At 44.8% G+C, this 16723-nt stretch overlaps 1 long non-coding RNA gene across 1 annotated transcript in view; it reads left to right on the top strand.

Annotated features, from left to right (window-relative positions):
* The first annotated feature begins 9152 nt into the window (after window positions 1-9152).
* The window catches only part of LOC136838598 (uncharacterized), a 61284-nt gene continuing 53713 nt past the window's right edge, over window positions 9153-16723 (top strand). The window contains exon 1 of the long non-coding RNA XR_010853051.1: window positions 9153-9258. This is a non-coding gene — a long non-coding RNA (uncharacterized lncRNA). The remainder of the gene's footprint in view (window positions 9259-16723) is intronic.

The raw sequence follows: 16723 nt of genomic DNA, 5'->3' as shown, positions 1-16723 counted from the left end.
CTAGATCTAGAGACATATCATGAACACTTTCAGGATCTAGGGAAATATCCCAAACTGTTCCAAAATTTAGGGAAATATCCTAAACAGTGCTAAGATTCAGGGAAATATCCTTAACAGTTCCAGGAGCTAGGTAATTATCCTTAAAAGATCCAGGATCTAGGAAATATCCTAAACTGTTCCAGGATCTAATGAAATATCCTTAACAGTTCCAGGATCTAGGGAAATAACCTAAACAGTTCTAGGATCAAGGGAAATATCCTAAACTGCTCCAGGATCTATGGAAATATCCTGAGCAGTTCCAGGATTCAGAAAAAAAGTTCTGGACAGTTCCAGGATATAGGGAGATATCCTAAATAGTTGTAGGATATAGGGAAATATCCTGACAGTTCCAGGATCTATGGAATTATCCTGGGTATTTTTAGGATCTAGAGAAAAATTCTTGACAGTTCCAAGACATAGGGAAATGCACTAAACAGTTCCATGATCTAGGGAAATATCCAGGACATTTCCGGGATCTCCATAAATATCCTAAACTGTCCCATGATCTAGGGAAATAATCTAATCTGTTCCAGCAGCTATGGATATATCCTTAACTGTTACAGGATATAGGGAAAACAATTCTGGGATATAAGGAAATAACCTAAACAGTTCCATGATACAGGGAAATATATAAAACTGATCCAGGATCTACGAAAATATCCTAAACGGTCCCAGGATATAGTGAAATATTTTAAACGATTCCATGATCTATGGAAATTTCTGGGCAGTTAAAAGATCTAGGGACATGTCCTAATCTGCTCAAGGATCTTGAGAAATATCCTAGATGTTCCAGGTTCTAGGAACATATCCTAAACAGTTCCAGGATCTAGGGAAATATCCTAAATAGTTCCAGGATCTAAAGAAATCTCCTGGACAGTTCCATGATGTAGGGAAATATCCTAAACAGTTCTGGGATAGAGGGAAATATCCTAATCAGTTCCAGGATCTAGGGAAATATCCTAAACAGTTCCAGGATCTAGGGAAATGTCCTAAATAGTTCCAGGATCCAAGGAAATCTCCTGGACAGTTCCATGATGTAGGGAAATATCCTAAGCAGTTCCAAGATCTAGGAAAATATCATAAACAGTTCCAAGATTTAGGGAAATATCCTAGACAGTTTCAGGATCTAGGGTCAAAACCTAATCTGTTCCAGGACCTTGGGAAATATCCTAGACAGTTTCAGGATCTAGGGAATATCCTAAACATTTCTGGGGTGTATGAAATATCCTAAATAATGCCAGGATCTAGGGAAATAACCTAAACAGTTCCAGGATCTAGGGAAATTTGGACAGTTCCATGATCTAGGAAATATCCTAAATAGTTCCAGAATCTTGAGAAATATCCTGGACCGTTCTGGGATCTAGGGAAATATCCTAAACTGTGCCAGGATCTAGGGTAGTATCTCAAACCAGATTTTAGGAAATATCCTAACTGCTCCAGGATCTATTGAAATTTCCTGGACAGTTCAAGGATCTAGGGAAATATCCTAAACAGTTCCAAGATCTAGGGAAATATCTTAAACTGTTCCAGGATCTATGGAAACATCCTAAACATTTCCAGGATATAGGTAAATATCTTGAACAGTTTCTGGTGTGAGGTTCAAGAAATGTCAGAAGTGAAAGACTGAGCCTTTATTATTCTTGACAGGTGTTTATAATACAGAAAGCGGACGGAAAGGTAGCCGGCGACCTGAGGCCCCCGTTGCATCCATACGAAGGTTGTGTTTGATAACAGGCATAAAAAGACTTAATATATAATGCGTTACAGAACATGTAAAAGGCAGGTATATATATCGACGGACAGGCCTACAATGATGCATACAATGAGATACATAAAGAATCTGAAATATCAACAAGTAACATATATGACGTGATTAATGTACGTATGAAGAGAGAAACACAAGAAAGGCGAGGTGATTTGATGCCCTTATAAATACTCTCCCCCCACAAAGACAATGATTAGAGGAGCAATTATTGGATGAAAATAACATTAATCACATAGACACTGAGGCAGTCGGAGCGGGCCCCTGCTCCTGGAGAACTGTGGGCGTGGGGTGGAACCAATATCTGGGGTTGGTTCAATGTGTTTCCTGGGCCGCCCTGGACCCTGCTTTGGTGGGGGAGTGGGTGTGTCTGCAGGGAGGTACTGAGGGGGAACCCTGGGGCGCCTGCCTTCTTCCTCGCGTACTTCGCTGTCCCAGAGGAATGCCGGATTCAGCCTGTCAATGGTGATCCATTCTTCCTGCCCGTGGATGTCAAGGAGGCATGCCTTGGCGGCCTGCCTGATGACTCGGTGGGGCCCCCTGTAGGGCCTGGTTAAGGGCAGCTGACGGGCGTCCACCCTGACAAAGACGTAGATTCAGGAGTCTAAGGCAGGTGGGCTGTAGGTGGTGGTTCTGTCGGTGAAGGTCTTATGGCAGGGCACAAACTTCTGTGCAAGTTCCCTCAACCTCGGAAGGGGGAGGGGAGTGTCGGTGCCGTCGGCCGACGGTGGGAAGAATTCTCTGGAGACGGCCGGTGTCTCCCTGTAGACTTTCTCAGCAGGGGAGGCATCGCCATTTGTCTTCAGTGCAGTGCAGAGTCCCAGCAGGACCCAGGGCAGGTGTTCCGTCCACCTCTCGTCAGTGCAGTGTGCCATGAGAGCTGCCTTAAGAGAGTGGTGTGCCCTCTCAACCATGCCATTCACTGCAGGGTTGTAGGCTGTTGTGCTGAGTAGAGTTGTACCCATCAGGCGTGCCAAGGAGACCCAGAGCTCTGACAGGAAGGCTGGACCCCTGTCCCTAGTGATGCTGTCTGGCACTCCGAAATGGCTGATCCAACTGGAGAGGAGGGCCTCTGTGCATGACGCTGTTGATGCCTCCTCCATGGGGGTTGCCTCAGACCAGCAGGTGGAGCAGTCTATGATCGTCAGGAGGTATCTGGCTCCCCCCAATTGCGGAAGGGCCCCAACGATGTCAATGTGGATGTGGCCAAAACGCCGACAAGGCTGGGGGAAGTCGCCAACCCCAGACGCTGTGTGCCGGGACATTTTGCTCACCTGGCATGGGATGCAGCTCCTTGCCCACTGGCGAACGTCCTTGTTGATGCCATGCCAGACGAACTTGTTAGTCATGAGGCGTGCCATTGTGCGCTTTTGATGGATGGGAGAGACCGTGGACTATGTCGTACACCTACTTTCTCCTTGAAGCGGGCACTAGGGTGTCTCAGAGGAGAGTTGTGTTCGAGCTTGCTAAGGGCACATCTTCCCACTTAAGAGCTGTCACTGCCGTTCTGTAGTCTGCCATCTCTGGGTCCGCTGCTTGTTCTCTTGCCAGGTCTTCGTAATTGATGCCGAGGTGAAGGGCATTGATTTCTACCCTTGACAGAGCACTGGAGAAAACTTGTGACTGAAGAAGGCCAAGGGCTGAGGGGTGCCATTCACTAGCTGCTCGAGTACTGTGCCGCAGGCGATGTTGCTGGCATCCGCTGTCAACCTGAGGGCAGCAGTGGGGTTGTGATGAGTTAAGGTAAAGGCACTGGAGATGGCTCTCTTTGTTGCAATGAATGCCTGCTGCTGCGGAGCCTCCTATGTCAGTGTTTTTGGTTTGCCCTTCAGGATTGATGTCGAGGGTACATAGTGCAGGCGACGTCTGGGATGAAATGTCGGTAGTAGTTTATCATCCCGAGAAACTCCTGAAGGGCCTTGATGGTTTGAGGTTTCGAAAAGTTCCCTATAGCTTTTACTTTAGAGGCCATGGGGCTCACTCCTGCTGGGGAAATCTCGTGGCTGAGGAAGTCTATTTTTTCTTTCCCGAAAATGCACTTGTCGAACCTGACGACTAGTCCGCTGTCCTGCAGATGTTTCAGGACGGCGCAGATGTGGTGAAGGTGTTCCTCTGAGGACCTGGAGAAGATGAGAATGTCGTCGACGTAGCAGATGCAGAAAGGCAGATCCCCAAGATGGTGTCCATCAGGTGCTGGAATGTGGCAACTGTGTTCTTGAGACCGAAAGTGGAAGAGGAAAATGTGTAGCTTCTGAAAGGCATAATGATGGCAGTCTTTGGGACTTCATCGGGATACACAGGGACTTGGAACTTCAGTCCATCTTGAAAATCTTCACTCTGTGGAGGTCCATCTTGGGAGGGTGTAGTGGTCTGGTGTTATTAGTAAATTCCATGAACCATCCATCGGATTTCTTTACCATGTGGAGGAGAAGCCCATGGGCTTGATGCTTTTTTTACAGACGCCCATCCGTTCCATCGCTGCGAAGGCCCGTTTGGCATCTTGTAACCTCTGTGGGGACAGTCGTCGGAGCTTGGCATGAGTTGGTGGCCTGTCGTGGTAATGTGATGGAAGATGCCATGCTTTGCTGGTTTGAATATGTCCGGGAACTCCTGTAGGAGGGACGTGTAGCTGTTGGGGGCTGTGGAGTAGATGGTGGGCATTCCAGGTCTGGTGGAGAGCTGACGGGAGTGGCAGGTTCCTGTGTCGAGGAGGCGTTGTCTTGCGACGTCAACTAGAAGTCCCTGGTGTCCTATGAAATCTGCACCCAGCAGGGAGAACTTTACATCCCCGATGACGAAAGCCCATTGGTACCTGCGTCCCAGAATTGAGATAGTTCGGATCGTCATGCCATACGTGCGGATGGGAGTTCCGTTTCCTGTTATGAGGGTGGGTGTCAAGTCAGGTATTTTTTCTAAACCTTCCCTGAATGGAAGGAAGACCGACTGCATTGCCCCGTATCTACCAGCAGGTGCCATTCAGAAATTTTGTCTCTGATGAAGAAACCTGCTGGTCAGGGGGGGGGAGTTGGATTTCGCAATCACAGCTGTTACTTGTGGCCGCTTTTGTCGTTTTTTTGTGAAGGAACAGGGAGGCCTGCAGTTTCTGGCGTTGGTTCTGAACTTTCTGTGGAAGAAGCACCACGCCGGGTTTGACCATGTCCTGTGTTCCCTGAGTGGTGTCTTCTTTCTGTAAACGGCGTTGATGTCTCTGTCGTCGTTGTTGTTCTCCTCCATCAGGCTGCAGGCTCCCAGGGCAGCAGCGTTTTTCGAGGCCTTGGTGGCCTCATGGTTTCTGGGCGTCATCGACTAAGGCGTCCATGTCGAGGGTGTCTGCATCCCTTATCTGGCACCTAACTTCCTGCCAGAGGCACCAAGGAAGATTGCTTTTGTTAAATCTACCATCCTTCTCCTCCCGGTTTCGTCGCAGCCTGGCAGTGTTACCAACCCCTGTAGTTCGTCCCAGACTTCCCTGGGTGATGCTTCTCTGAGGGACTAGGATAACAGGTCGAGTACGCTGCACTCTCGCGGTCACGGGCATGGAGTAAGGTTGCATCAGTTTATCTTTCAAGGCCCCATATGGGACCTTGTCCAGTTGCACGTCGAGCCAGGGGGAGATTCTGTTGAACACCTCTTCTAGGAGCGCCGTCATGGTGATGTCGGATTTGATAGCATCGTCTGAAATGTGCGCCACGCCAAAGTGCGCGTCTGTGCGCGGGAACCATGATGCCGTGTTCTGCCGCAAAAACGGGGGAAGTTTGACCGTGTCTGGCTTTGTTGGCGAGGGAGGCGTACAGACGATGCCCACAGGTTCGCATTGAGGTTCAGCTTCTGACATCTTTACTAATCACACACCAAAACGCGGGAAAATGTGCCGTGTTGAGTCCATTAATGGTGCTGATTGTAGGAGTGGTTGAACGAAGTCCCAAAACATGCCCTTTTTGGGTACACGTTATTTAGTCTGTTAATGGCACAGTTTCCGCCAGGGAGGGGGCTATCAGAGGCCTAAACTTTGCGCCATAGTTAGTCCACTAAAGGCTCTCTGATGGTAGGCTGCGGCCGTATTTAGTCCATCAGTGGCTGGGCCAAAACCGTGCTACCTGTCCCTTTTCCGGGGTCACCAGTGTGAGATTCAAGAAATGTCAGAAGTGAAAGACTGATCGTTTATTGTTCTTGACAGGTGTTTATAATACAGCAAGCAGACGGAAAGGTAACCAGCAACCTGAGGCCCCCTGCTGCATAAAAATACATATATAATGCGTTACAGAACATGTGAAAGGCAGGTATATATATCGGCGGAAAGGCCGTACAATGGTGCATACAATGAGATACATAAAGAATCTGAAATATCAACAAATAACATATATGACGTGATTAATGTACGTATGAAGAGAGTGTGAGAGGGTGCAAGAGAGAGCAGGTAGATACTGGCTGCTAGTTTATTAAGGGAGCAGGCCGCTTATAAAGTGGCGTGCGGACATCAGTACAAAGACATACAAGGACATACAGGTGACCCGGGGTCAATTGTTCTCAGTGTGAAACAGGACAGGTAAATACAGATAACGTGACAAATAAAAATTAACAGATTAGACACAACAATGCTCTGAAACATGTACAGTACAGTACGACAGGGGCATAAATGAGTAAGTAATAAATGCACATTTACATAAATAAAATGTGGCTAGGTACCCCGACCTAAGGTCAGGGGAAAAAGGCACCATAGAAAATGGGAGGTTCACTAGAGAAAACCCAGTGAGTGGGGACTTTACAAGAGAAACACAAGAAAGGAGAAGCGATTTGACGTCCTTACACTGGGTGTAGGTAAATATCCTAAACAGTTCTAGGATCTATGGAAATATTCTGAACGGTGCCATTATATAAAGAAACATCCTAGACAGTTCCAGGATATAGGGAAATATTCTAAACTGTTCACAGATCCAAGGAAATATCCTAAACAATTCCATGATCTAGGGAAATGTCTTAAACAGTCCCAGGATCTAAGGAGATATCCTAAACTTCCAGGATACAAGAAATATTCTGAACTGTTCCAGGATCTAGGGAAATATCCTAAAAAAGTTCAGGACCTAGGGAAATATCCTCAACAGTTCTAGGATCTACAGAAATATCCTGAAAAGTTCCAGGATCTAGGGGAATACCAATAGCAGTTCCAGAATCTAGGGTAATAACCTAAACAGTTCCAAGTTTTAGGGAAATATCCTAGTTCCAGGGTCTACAGAAACATTCTAAACAGTTTCAGGATCCAGGAAATATCCTCTACTGGTCACTTTTTACCAGATATGCATGTAATTGTGATAACCACAATGACCTCTTAACTTTCCGAATTCTTCACACTTTTTCTAAGTGCTTGTCACTATAAAACCTTAGATCCAAATGCAAGAAATTCAAATTCTTTCATTTGGATCTAAGGCTTGGTTTATGAAATTTCTTACCAGCATTGCCTTGGTGTTGAGCGTAATTTCCTCTCTCAAAGCATATACAGTAGAGCATAACACTGAATTCAAAAATTTACTTTAAAGTGAACATAACTTAAATCAGATTGGGTGCAGATTAGGTTCATGATCATTGAGGCCTAACCATTTTTTTTTTTTTTTTTTTTTTTTTTTTTTTTTTTGTGGATGCAACAAGAATAGGCTTACACTGTCTGACCCCTACACCGGTGTGGGGTTTGCCTCTCAGCTCTCACCGAGGTGAGGAGTTCATGGCAACACTGGTTATGATGCCCAAGACCATTCAAAATACATATGTTTTACCCACAGAGGGTAAATATCTGAAGATGCTATCTGTACGCCAATACTACGTAGTTCAATGGTCTTCCACCAGGGCGGCGCTGCAGAGCCTTGTGGCCATCTTGAAAGGTCTGGTAACCGCACAAATTGAACAGGGGCTTAGTGTGACTGTGAATTTTTTTTTTATCCTAAGTGTTTAGTGAATATTTAGTAAACATTTAGGGTTTAGTGAAACTTTAGTGTGTAAATGTTTAGTGAATATTTATAAGTGCTTAGTGAATGTTTAGGGTTTAGTGATTGTTTAATGACTAAGTGTTTAGTGAATGTTTATGAGTATGTGTTTAGTGAATGTTTAGTGAGTGTTTAGGGTTTAGTGAATGTTTTGTGAATGTTAGTGCCTAGTGAATGTTTGGTGTGTGTGTGTGTTTAGTGGGTGTTTAATGAGTGATTAGTGAATGTTAAGTAACTATTTAGTGTTTAATGGGTGTTTAGGAGTTTAATGAGCATTTAGGGTTTAGTGAGTAGGCCTATTTAGTGTTTACTGAGCTTTTAGGTTTTAGTGAGTGTTTAGTGTATAGTGAGTGCTTAGAGAATGTTTAGTGAGTGTTTAGTGTATAGTGAGTACTTAGTGAATGTTTAGTGAGTGTTTAGCGTTTAATGAATGGATTGAGTGAGTGCATAGTGATTGCTTAGTGAATGTTTAATGAGTGTTTAGGGTATAGTGAGTATTTAGTGAATGCTTAGTGAGTGTTTAGTGTTTTATGAATGTTTAGTGAGCGTTTAGAGTATTGTGAATGCTTAGTGATTGTTGAGTATTCAGTGTTTAGTGCTTATTGAGTGTGAGTGAGTCTATAGTAAATATGAGTGTTTAGTGAGTGTAAGTGTATAGTGAGTGTTAGTGTTAAATATTTGTACATTACTGTGTAGTTAGTGTTAAGTAACTGTATGTAATTTACAAGAACCATTTATGCTAGGCATTGCTTAGATCTAAGACCAGATGGTTGGGCCTTGATCACAATGGTTGGAGTGCTTAGGTCAACCTGGTTTTGTAAGGTAGTTTTCTTTATGAAATTGGGTCAATTAATAATAATAATAATAATAATAATAATAATAATAATAAAAGAAAAAAATAATATATATTTGAGATTCTACGGATCAGAATGCAAATTTTTACTTCATCTACAATAAACCTCAGAATAGAAATATTTCGAAATATATTTTACAGTGATGATTAATTTACCTATAAAAAAGAACATATTCTTATAATAATTACACAAGAGGAAAAAAAAAGCAAAGTTGCCGTAGTGCTTCGTATTTACAGGACAGTGCTATGAGCTGGACCGAAACCTTTCAATATGGCCGCCTGAGGTCACACTCTTGGCAGGTTAGATCGTCACTCCAAGTTATTGACGCTCTATGATTTTATTGTCCATTTTTTTTAAGTGGTTCACTTCTTCATAAGCGTGTTAGTTACGGTATGTCTTTTAGTAATTTAATATTAATACCACCGACACTTTCGCATACTGGGTATAATTACGTTTTATTTGGATTATCGTAATTTAAGGTGATTGTATAAATTTAAGGTAATTTAAAGCCTCAAGACTTGACACGGTTATCACTTATCAGTTGTCTGATCTCTCACGAGTCGACTCAACTGTCAGTGGGTCAGAGGCTCGAAGCAACATTCCTTTGGCCAACTTGTTGACTTCTGTGGTAAGAACGCATCAGTTAACGAGTGATTCATCCACGAAGTCCTTTCCAAAAACCAATGAACATCTGTTTCAATTTTTCTGTTGTCCAATCTAGTCGATTGTCAACCTAGACTTTGTCGTTCACCATGAAAGTTGACCCACTCAGTCTCAGATGTGCGAGCTGCCATGTTTGTACAATACTTTCATTTATTTCACAACTAAATTACTAATTCAATTGTCATTGTATTTCAGCGTTTGGTAAATATGTACCTTCACTTGGTGGTTTTACAGAAAAAAACTTCGGGGTGCCAGGTTCAGTAATAAAAGACTTAATTTCTCAAATTCTGGCCTGTTCAGCAGTATGTACTCGTTTTTCTATATTCAGTCAAAAGATTTATCTATAAACAATAGCTACGTGTGGAGCTTTTCTGTAGAATTGCCCTCAGTTTTTCTCATAACACTTAAGAACCATATGATACATTTTCATAACGGGTAACCTACCGACAGTGCTCTGCCCACCCCATATCCGTATACAGTAGCCTAGTTACCTAATTGCCTTCCAGAGTTGGAATTATTTTTTTGTGATTTAATGTGTGCTTTGAACATTTGTGTCGGTCATTTCATTAGCAAATGTGTAATTATAGGGATTCTGAACTTCCCCACCTTGTATCCAACCATTATGGGGATCACAAAGTGGGGATTCCGCTTGGGTAAAACACACAATGAGCAAAACACAAGGATATATTTAACCCAACCTAACTTAGGTGCCAGATCCTTACTTGGTGTCGGGACTTTCCCCACAGGACCCTCGACATAATGTACAACACTGTAATTTAATACCTAACCTAACAAAGGGTGTTAGGCCCTTCCCTGGGTAGGCTAGAACTAAGCAAGAGCCCCACGTTGGGTATTACTTTGAAAATTGGTTTTTCCTATAGTGTTTTGGTTGCTTATTAAGAATTTACCATTATTTTTTGTCGGTCAACTGTAATTAATCTGTAATTAACCTCAGAAATTGTACATGGCATCCTGGAATGCTGTTGTGCATGCGTAGTGTTATAGGGGAGCTTTTGGTAAAAAGTGGGGTTTCCTTCACTGGGGGTTCCAGGGCAGAGCCCCCTGACTAAGTTACATGGCCTGATAGGTTAGGTTAGCATAGTTCCTTTTATAATAGGTAGTTTTCGATCCAGAATGACGCCCGGATGTAAACATGGAAGGTGGCCATGTTTTAGGTCAGCTGTGTTGAGCAAAAGTGACACATGTATTCATGTTGAGAATATCTAAGATTCGTATTTCGCAACAAAATGTACCAGTTTCGGGCCCTCTGCTTCGGCCTTTCAACCGCTCCCAAAGTTTTCACCCGAGTCCTTGCTCCACTCTCCAAGTGGCTTCATCGGATGAGAATAAACATCTCCCTCTTTCTAGACGATTGACTCCTTCATTTGCCATCAAAGGAGAAGTTTATGGAGGACCTTCTGCCCTTCGTTTAACTTGAGAGTTATGCCTCCTAATCAACCTCCAGAAGTCCCAGTTGGTTCCATCAGACAATTCTCTATTTAGGGATGACAATAAATTCTCAGAGTTTTCAGGTTTTTCCGTCCCCCTAAAGAGTTCAGTCATGCCTGAAGAAAGTTGACAAATTCCTTGCCTGTCAAACCTGCCCGGCGAACCAATGTATGAGCCTTCTCAGGACCTTAGCCTCCATGGAGCAATTTGTTTCCCTAGGAAGGCTCCATATGAGAACTCTTCACTTTTCTCTGAGGGCCAGCTGGGACAGGAAAGCTCATCTGGACACATTTGTCTCCGATATCACAAGAAATAAAGAAAGATCTCTTGTGGTGGAAGTCAGAAGGCAGGCTGTCAGAAGGGAAGTCCCTTCTTCCATTGAACCCCAACCTAGACTTCTATGCAGATGCATTGGATCTGGGTTGGGGGCCACTTCTAGGCACCCAAGAAGTGTCAGGAACTTGGCCCCAGAAGCAGATTCACTGGCACATCAACCTCAAGGAGCCGACAGCAATTTGACAGGGCCTTCAGTGTTTTGCGTCGGTAGTCCATAATCAAGTAGTGACCATACACTCAGACAACACTATGGCCCTGACATATATAAAGAAAGAAGGGGAGACGCATTCGTTCTCCCTTTGCGAAGTAGCAAGAACTCTCCTTTTATGGGCAGACCACAACCGGACCAAGTTGGTGACGTAGTTCATCCAGGGCAAGCTCAACATCCTTGCAGATGGGTTGAGCTGTCTCAGTCAGGTGCTCCCCACAGAGTGGACTCTTCATTCGCAGGTGTACGAGGATCTGTGGAAACTGTGGGGAGACCTCTTATAGACCTGTTTGCGACGTACAAGAATCATCATCTACCAGTCTTTAGTTTGCCAGTACCAGACCCTCCAGCATGGGCAACGGACACCATGCTACAAGAAAGGTCACACAAGGATCTCTACGCCTTCCCACCATTCTGCATGATACAGGAAGCCCTCAATAAGTTCCACAGCACACGAACGCCACAATAACTCTAGTGGCCCTGTTCTGGTTGCAACAGAATGGTTTCTGGATCTCCTCAAGTTGCTGACAGACTTCCCAAGATTGTTACCACAGAGAACAAGTCTGCTCAGACAGCCCACTTCAGGCGGTTCCACCAAGGACTGTCCACTATGGCCCTGGCAGGGTTCAGACTTTCAGGAAACTCCTCAGATAGAAGGGGCTTTCAAGAGCAACTTTAAAAGCAGTTGGAAAGTGTAGACGCCCCTCTTCCAACAAGGTCTATCGAGCTAAGTGGACAATCTTTAGAGCCTGGTGTAGAAGACATGACATCTTGTCTTCTAAGATGTCTATAGCAGACATTGCTGATTTTCTCCTGTACTTGAGGACATCTGGGAGCCTTTCCTCCTCTACAATCAGAAGATACAGGGCTATGTTGAGTTCAGTGTTTTGGCTGAGGAATGGATCACTCAGCCAATCAATCAAGACCTGCCAACCTCCTAAAATCCTTTGATACCTCCAAATCCAAAGTTGCAAGAGACTGTCTCTTGGAATCTTGACATTGTTTTGAAGTGGCTCTTGGGACCTCGCTTCAAGCCTCTTCGTTCTGTTTCGCTACAAGATCTTACCAGGTGACCGCCAAATTGGTCAGTGAGGTGCACGTTCTTGACAAGAGAGTCGGATTTTCCCAAGGTGATGCCGTATGTTCATTCACCCTGGACTTTTTTTTAGCTAAAAATGAAGACCCAACCAAACCCTGGCCTCCTGCACAATTAAAAGAGAACGGAGAAGATTTGAGGTCCTATGACTAATTTATGATGCTCAGTTAGAAATCCATCTCATGCCCTGTCCAAAAATGGCTTGTCTTTATTCTTGAAGGATCTGATCTCCGAAGCCCATTCTCAGATTGGAGAAGAGGTTTTATTGTCTGTCAGAGCTAATGTTAGCCTTCAAACACAACCTGTCCCTTCATCAATTCTTCAGGCAACTTATTGGAAGTGCAAATCTGTTTTCGTGATGTGGAAACTACTTTTGAAAATTGTAGTACTTTAGGGCTGTTATCCGTGGGTGGCATGGTGTTGGGCAAGGAAGCTTAAGAAGCTTTTCTTCCTTCCTTTTCTCTTTGCCTTGAGCTTTAGTTTTTTTATATGTAACTTACCAAATAATTACATAGCTATAGTTTCTACTTACGCGGCAGCTCATACGCCGCAGCTCAAAATTCGAAATTCGCGGTAGCGCTCTTTTGTTTTGAGTGTAGGTATGTTGCCCTGCCCACTTTCGGGGAAGAATAGGTACAACTTAGCTAAGGAGCTCAATTCGTTTCTGCCGGTTAATGACTGAACACCAGTTATTAGCAGCTCTCGTTTTCATTTTCACCGAATGTCGGAGATCGTCTTTGGTGAAGTACTCTTTTGTTGGTAGCGCAGCTATTAGCTTAGCTAGTTTTTTGGACAATTTGAGTGGTATTTATTCATTTGGAATTCTTGAACATTATGTCTGACTCTAGTTTATCCAGCTTTAGGTACTGCAGCAAAGGCTGCAAAACTAGACTCACGTCGGTAAAATACGACCAACATACAATTTGTTGTACTTGTAGGGAACAAATTTGTTCCCCTGATTTGACTTGTGACGAATGTAAAGACTGGGATCAGGGTAAATGGAAAACTTTGCAGTCTCATTTAGGCAAATTGAAAAGGGACAGAATTAGGAAAGCTACAGCTAGGGCTGAAGCTAAGGCTTCTGCTAGTATGGGCCATTCTTCAAGGGAAGATATTGATGTTTTACCTATCCCTTGGACGCCTGTGACAGCTTTTTTCTCCCATTTCCAGCCCTCCAGCTTTTCCCATCACTCCTGTACCTAATTCTTATTCTGCTGAACCCAATGCCATTGCCAGCTTAGAAGCTCGGGTAGACCAGAAATTTAATTTACTTGTTAATACTGTGTCCCAAATTGGGAATTCTGTGAAAGTCCTAATGGACAAATTTAATAGTGTTGTGTCAAGTGATGTGTCAGTGGAGGGGGCGGCTGTTCGTCCCACCGATGCTCCTAGACCAAGGTTCCTGCTAAACTCCCCTTGCAAACATGGGAGGAAGCAAACTGACAGTCCAAGGGAGGTCGGTGGGGTTTGCCCACGAGCAGTCGTCGCCTCATCCGAACCTGTTGTCCACTGATCCCAGACCGCGGATGAATACCGTTGGAAAGGTATTAGGATGGATACGCACACTCTTTCTTCAAGTGGATCAGACTCACCCACATCTAAGAGACGCAGTGATCGTTTCTCTCATGTATCTAGACCACTGAAAAGGCTAGGCGCTTCCATGGACTCCGATTCTCCCCCGCCTCGTAAGCGAGCAGCTGAGAGAGATCATAGCCCTCTCCCGTCTTGTAGTTTCTGGGCTTCGCCGACAAGAGATTCTCGCTCTCTTTCTCGCGCAAGAAAACGCCCAGACAATGTTCGTAAACGCCAGTTCACAGACGGTTCAGGATCCGACCTTTCTCCTTCAGAGCGCCCAAAGTCCGAACGTCCAAGATCCGAGCGCCCATCATCGTTTGAGCGCACACCAGCGTCGGAGCGCCCATCACCTGAGCGCACTGCTCCAACCTTACCTGTTCGGGAACGCCCAGCTTCCAAGACGGAAGAGCCAGTGTTGGCCCCCTCGGAGCGGGAACGGCAGTCTCCAGAGCGCCTATTATTGGCAAACCAAGCGTCCACGGACAGGACTTTTGCTTCTTCAGCGGGTGGGCTCATATCATCCATGCGCCCAGTCGTGGGTGGCGCATCTTCAATCAACCCTTCTTCTCATGCGGTCGTGACCTCTCAGCAAGAATTTCCTTCAGTCCCTATAGACCCTTCTTTGGCGCCGCTTCAACTCCGGCTTGACAAAGTGTTGAGCCTTCTTGAGAAACCAACTCCAGCGGTACAGGACACCGCACAGGACCCCGTAGAACCTCCAGGATCTCCTGTTTTGTCTGCCGAAGATCCTGTAGAAGAGGAGCAACCCACCTCTCATTACTCGGCTCTACTCAGGTTTTTCCTGGTCTGCTACCCGTCGTTCTTCTCCCCGGTCATTCCTTTATCGCCGGGTTCAGCTTACCTCGGCATGCGTCAACCTCCAGGTACCACCAGACTTCCACGCCTGGTGTTGTCTTCGTCTTCGAAGAAAGCTTTCGGCCGTATGGATGCCTGGCTTGCAGAGAAAAGGAAAGCCAAGAAGGCGGTTTTCTGTTCTCCTCCTTCTCGCTTGGTAAGACAGAAGTATCTGGCTTATGCAACGGGGGAAGCTCCGTCCTTGGGAGGCGCTGCCCCCTCTCAAGGAGACTTCTCCAGTATTATCGATGCTTCTCGTCGTTCGGCCTTCGCTTCAGCAAGAATTCTTTTTTCATCCTCTGAATTGGACCATCTTCTCAAAGACGTTTTTAAAGTATTTGAGATTTTTAGTTTCTAGACTGGACTATAGGAGCCTTGACTAAGAAGATAGAAGACTGTGCATCACTTCAAGAAAACTTTGCATCAGACTGGCTGGGTGTTTTGGGATGCGCAGATAGAGCTGTTAGAGATGGAGCAGTAGAGCTAGCTACCATCTATACTACGGGAGTACTCAAGAAGCGAGATTTGTGGTGCTCTTTTGCAGCTAAAGGTGTCACTCCGTCAGAACGTTCCTCGCTTCTATTTGCGCCTTTAGTCAAGGATAACCTTTTTCCTCAAGATGTAATAGATCGAATTTCAGTCGATCTTCAGAAGAAGTCTACCCAAGATCTCATCACTCAATCCACCAAGAGATCGTATTTTCCTACGAGAACAACCTCTACTGCAACTACTAGGACGTCGTCACCACTGCAACAACATCCCTTTCGAGGAGGTAGAGGCCGTCTACAGTCCCGTCCGAGAACCAACCTTCGAACCTCCAAACCATCTAGGAAACCATTCAAGTCTAACATCAGGAAATGAGACTTCGGTCCTCCGTGTCCCAGTGGGAGCAAGACTGTCACATTTCTGGCCAGCATGGGAGAAGAGAAATGTGGAACCGTGGGTACTGAAAGTTTTAAGAGAAGGTTATACAATCCCCTTCGAGGAAAAACCTCCATTAGTAACCTCTCCAATCATCTTAGCAGCCTACTCAGTAAACTCAGAGCCCCTATCTCAGTAAGTTTCAGCCCTTCTGGAAAAGAGAGCAATATTTATAAGAAGGTATTTCATCAGAAATTCGGTGTTTGGTTAGAAAGTTTTTGGAACTCAGCAGAGTTTGTTTATGACATCTTCAGTTCTGGCTGTAGAATAAGACTGTTTTGGAAGATCAGACCAATGTTCTGCAATTTCAGACAAACTATAGTGGTTTTTCTTGTAATTATTTACAAAAGAATACAACTCAAGGATGATCTCCCATGTCGATCTAATATCTAAGCTGTCACACTTTTACAAGCAAGACTAAGATGCACAACGAACAAACATATGACCTCGTTCCCAAGGACTTCCCATCGGGAGGAAGGGAACGAGTTTATGCTAACCATGTCCTGTATGATGAGTGTCTTAAAGCACTAAACCGGAGATTTCACAATAGCCTTCAAAGTACAGATATACAAACTCAAGAATGGAGACCTGTCCTGGATCAGTCAAACAACGTTTTGTCAGCCCATCCATCAGGAAGACTGGATGGTCATGATCGACATGCAAGATGCCTACTTCCATATCCCAATTCATCCGGACTCCAGGAAGTACCTAAGATTCGTGTTCCAGGACAGAGTCTTCCAGTTTTGGGCACTCTGCTTCGGGCTATCCACGGCCCCTCAAGTTTTCACCCAGGTACTTGCGCCCCCCACGAAATGGCTTCATCTAATAGGGATAAACATCTCTCTGTACCTGGACGACTGGCTTCTTCGTTCCCCTCGAATTATCAATGCACGGAGGACTTACGGAAAACACTTCGCCTCGCCAAGAATTAGGACTTTTGATAAATTTCAAGAAGTCGCAATTAGTCCCCACTCAGTCTATTCTCTATTT

This window comes from Macrobrachium rosenbergii, chromosome 5 (genome assembly GCF_040412425.1).
Source record: "Macrobrachium rosenbergii isolate ZJJX-2024 chromosome 5, ASM4041242v1, whole genome shotgun sequence".
In the NCBI taxonomy this organism is placed as follows: domain Eukaryota; kingdom Metazoa; phylum Arthropoda; class Malacostraca; order Decapoda; family Palaemonidae; genus Macrobrachium; species Macrobrachium rosenbergii.
The sequence above is the reverse complement of the archived record's forward strand: the minus strand, read 5'-3'. Positions and strand labels throughout refer to the sequence as shown.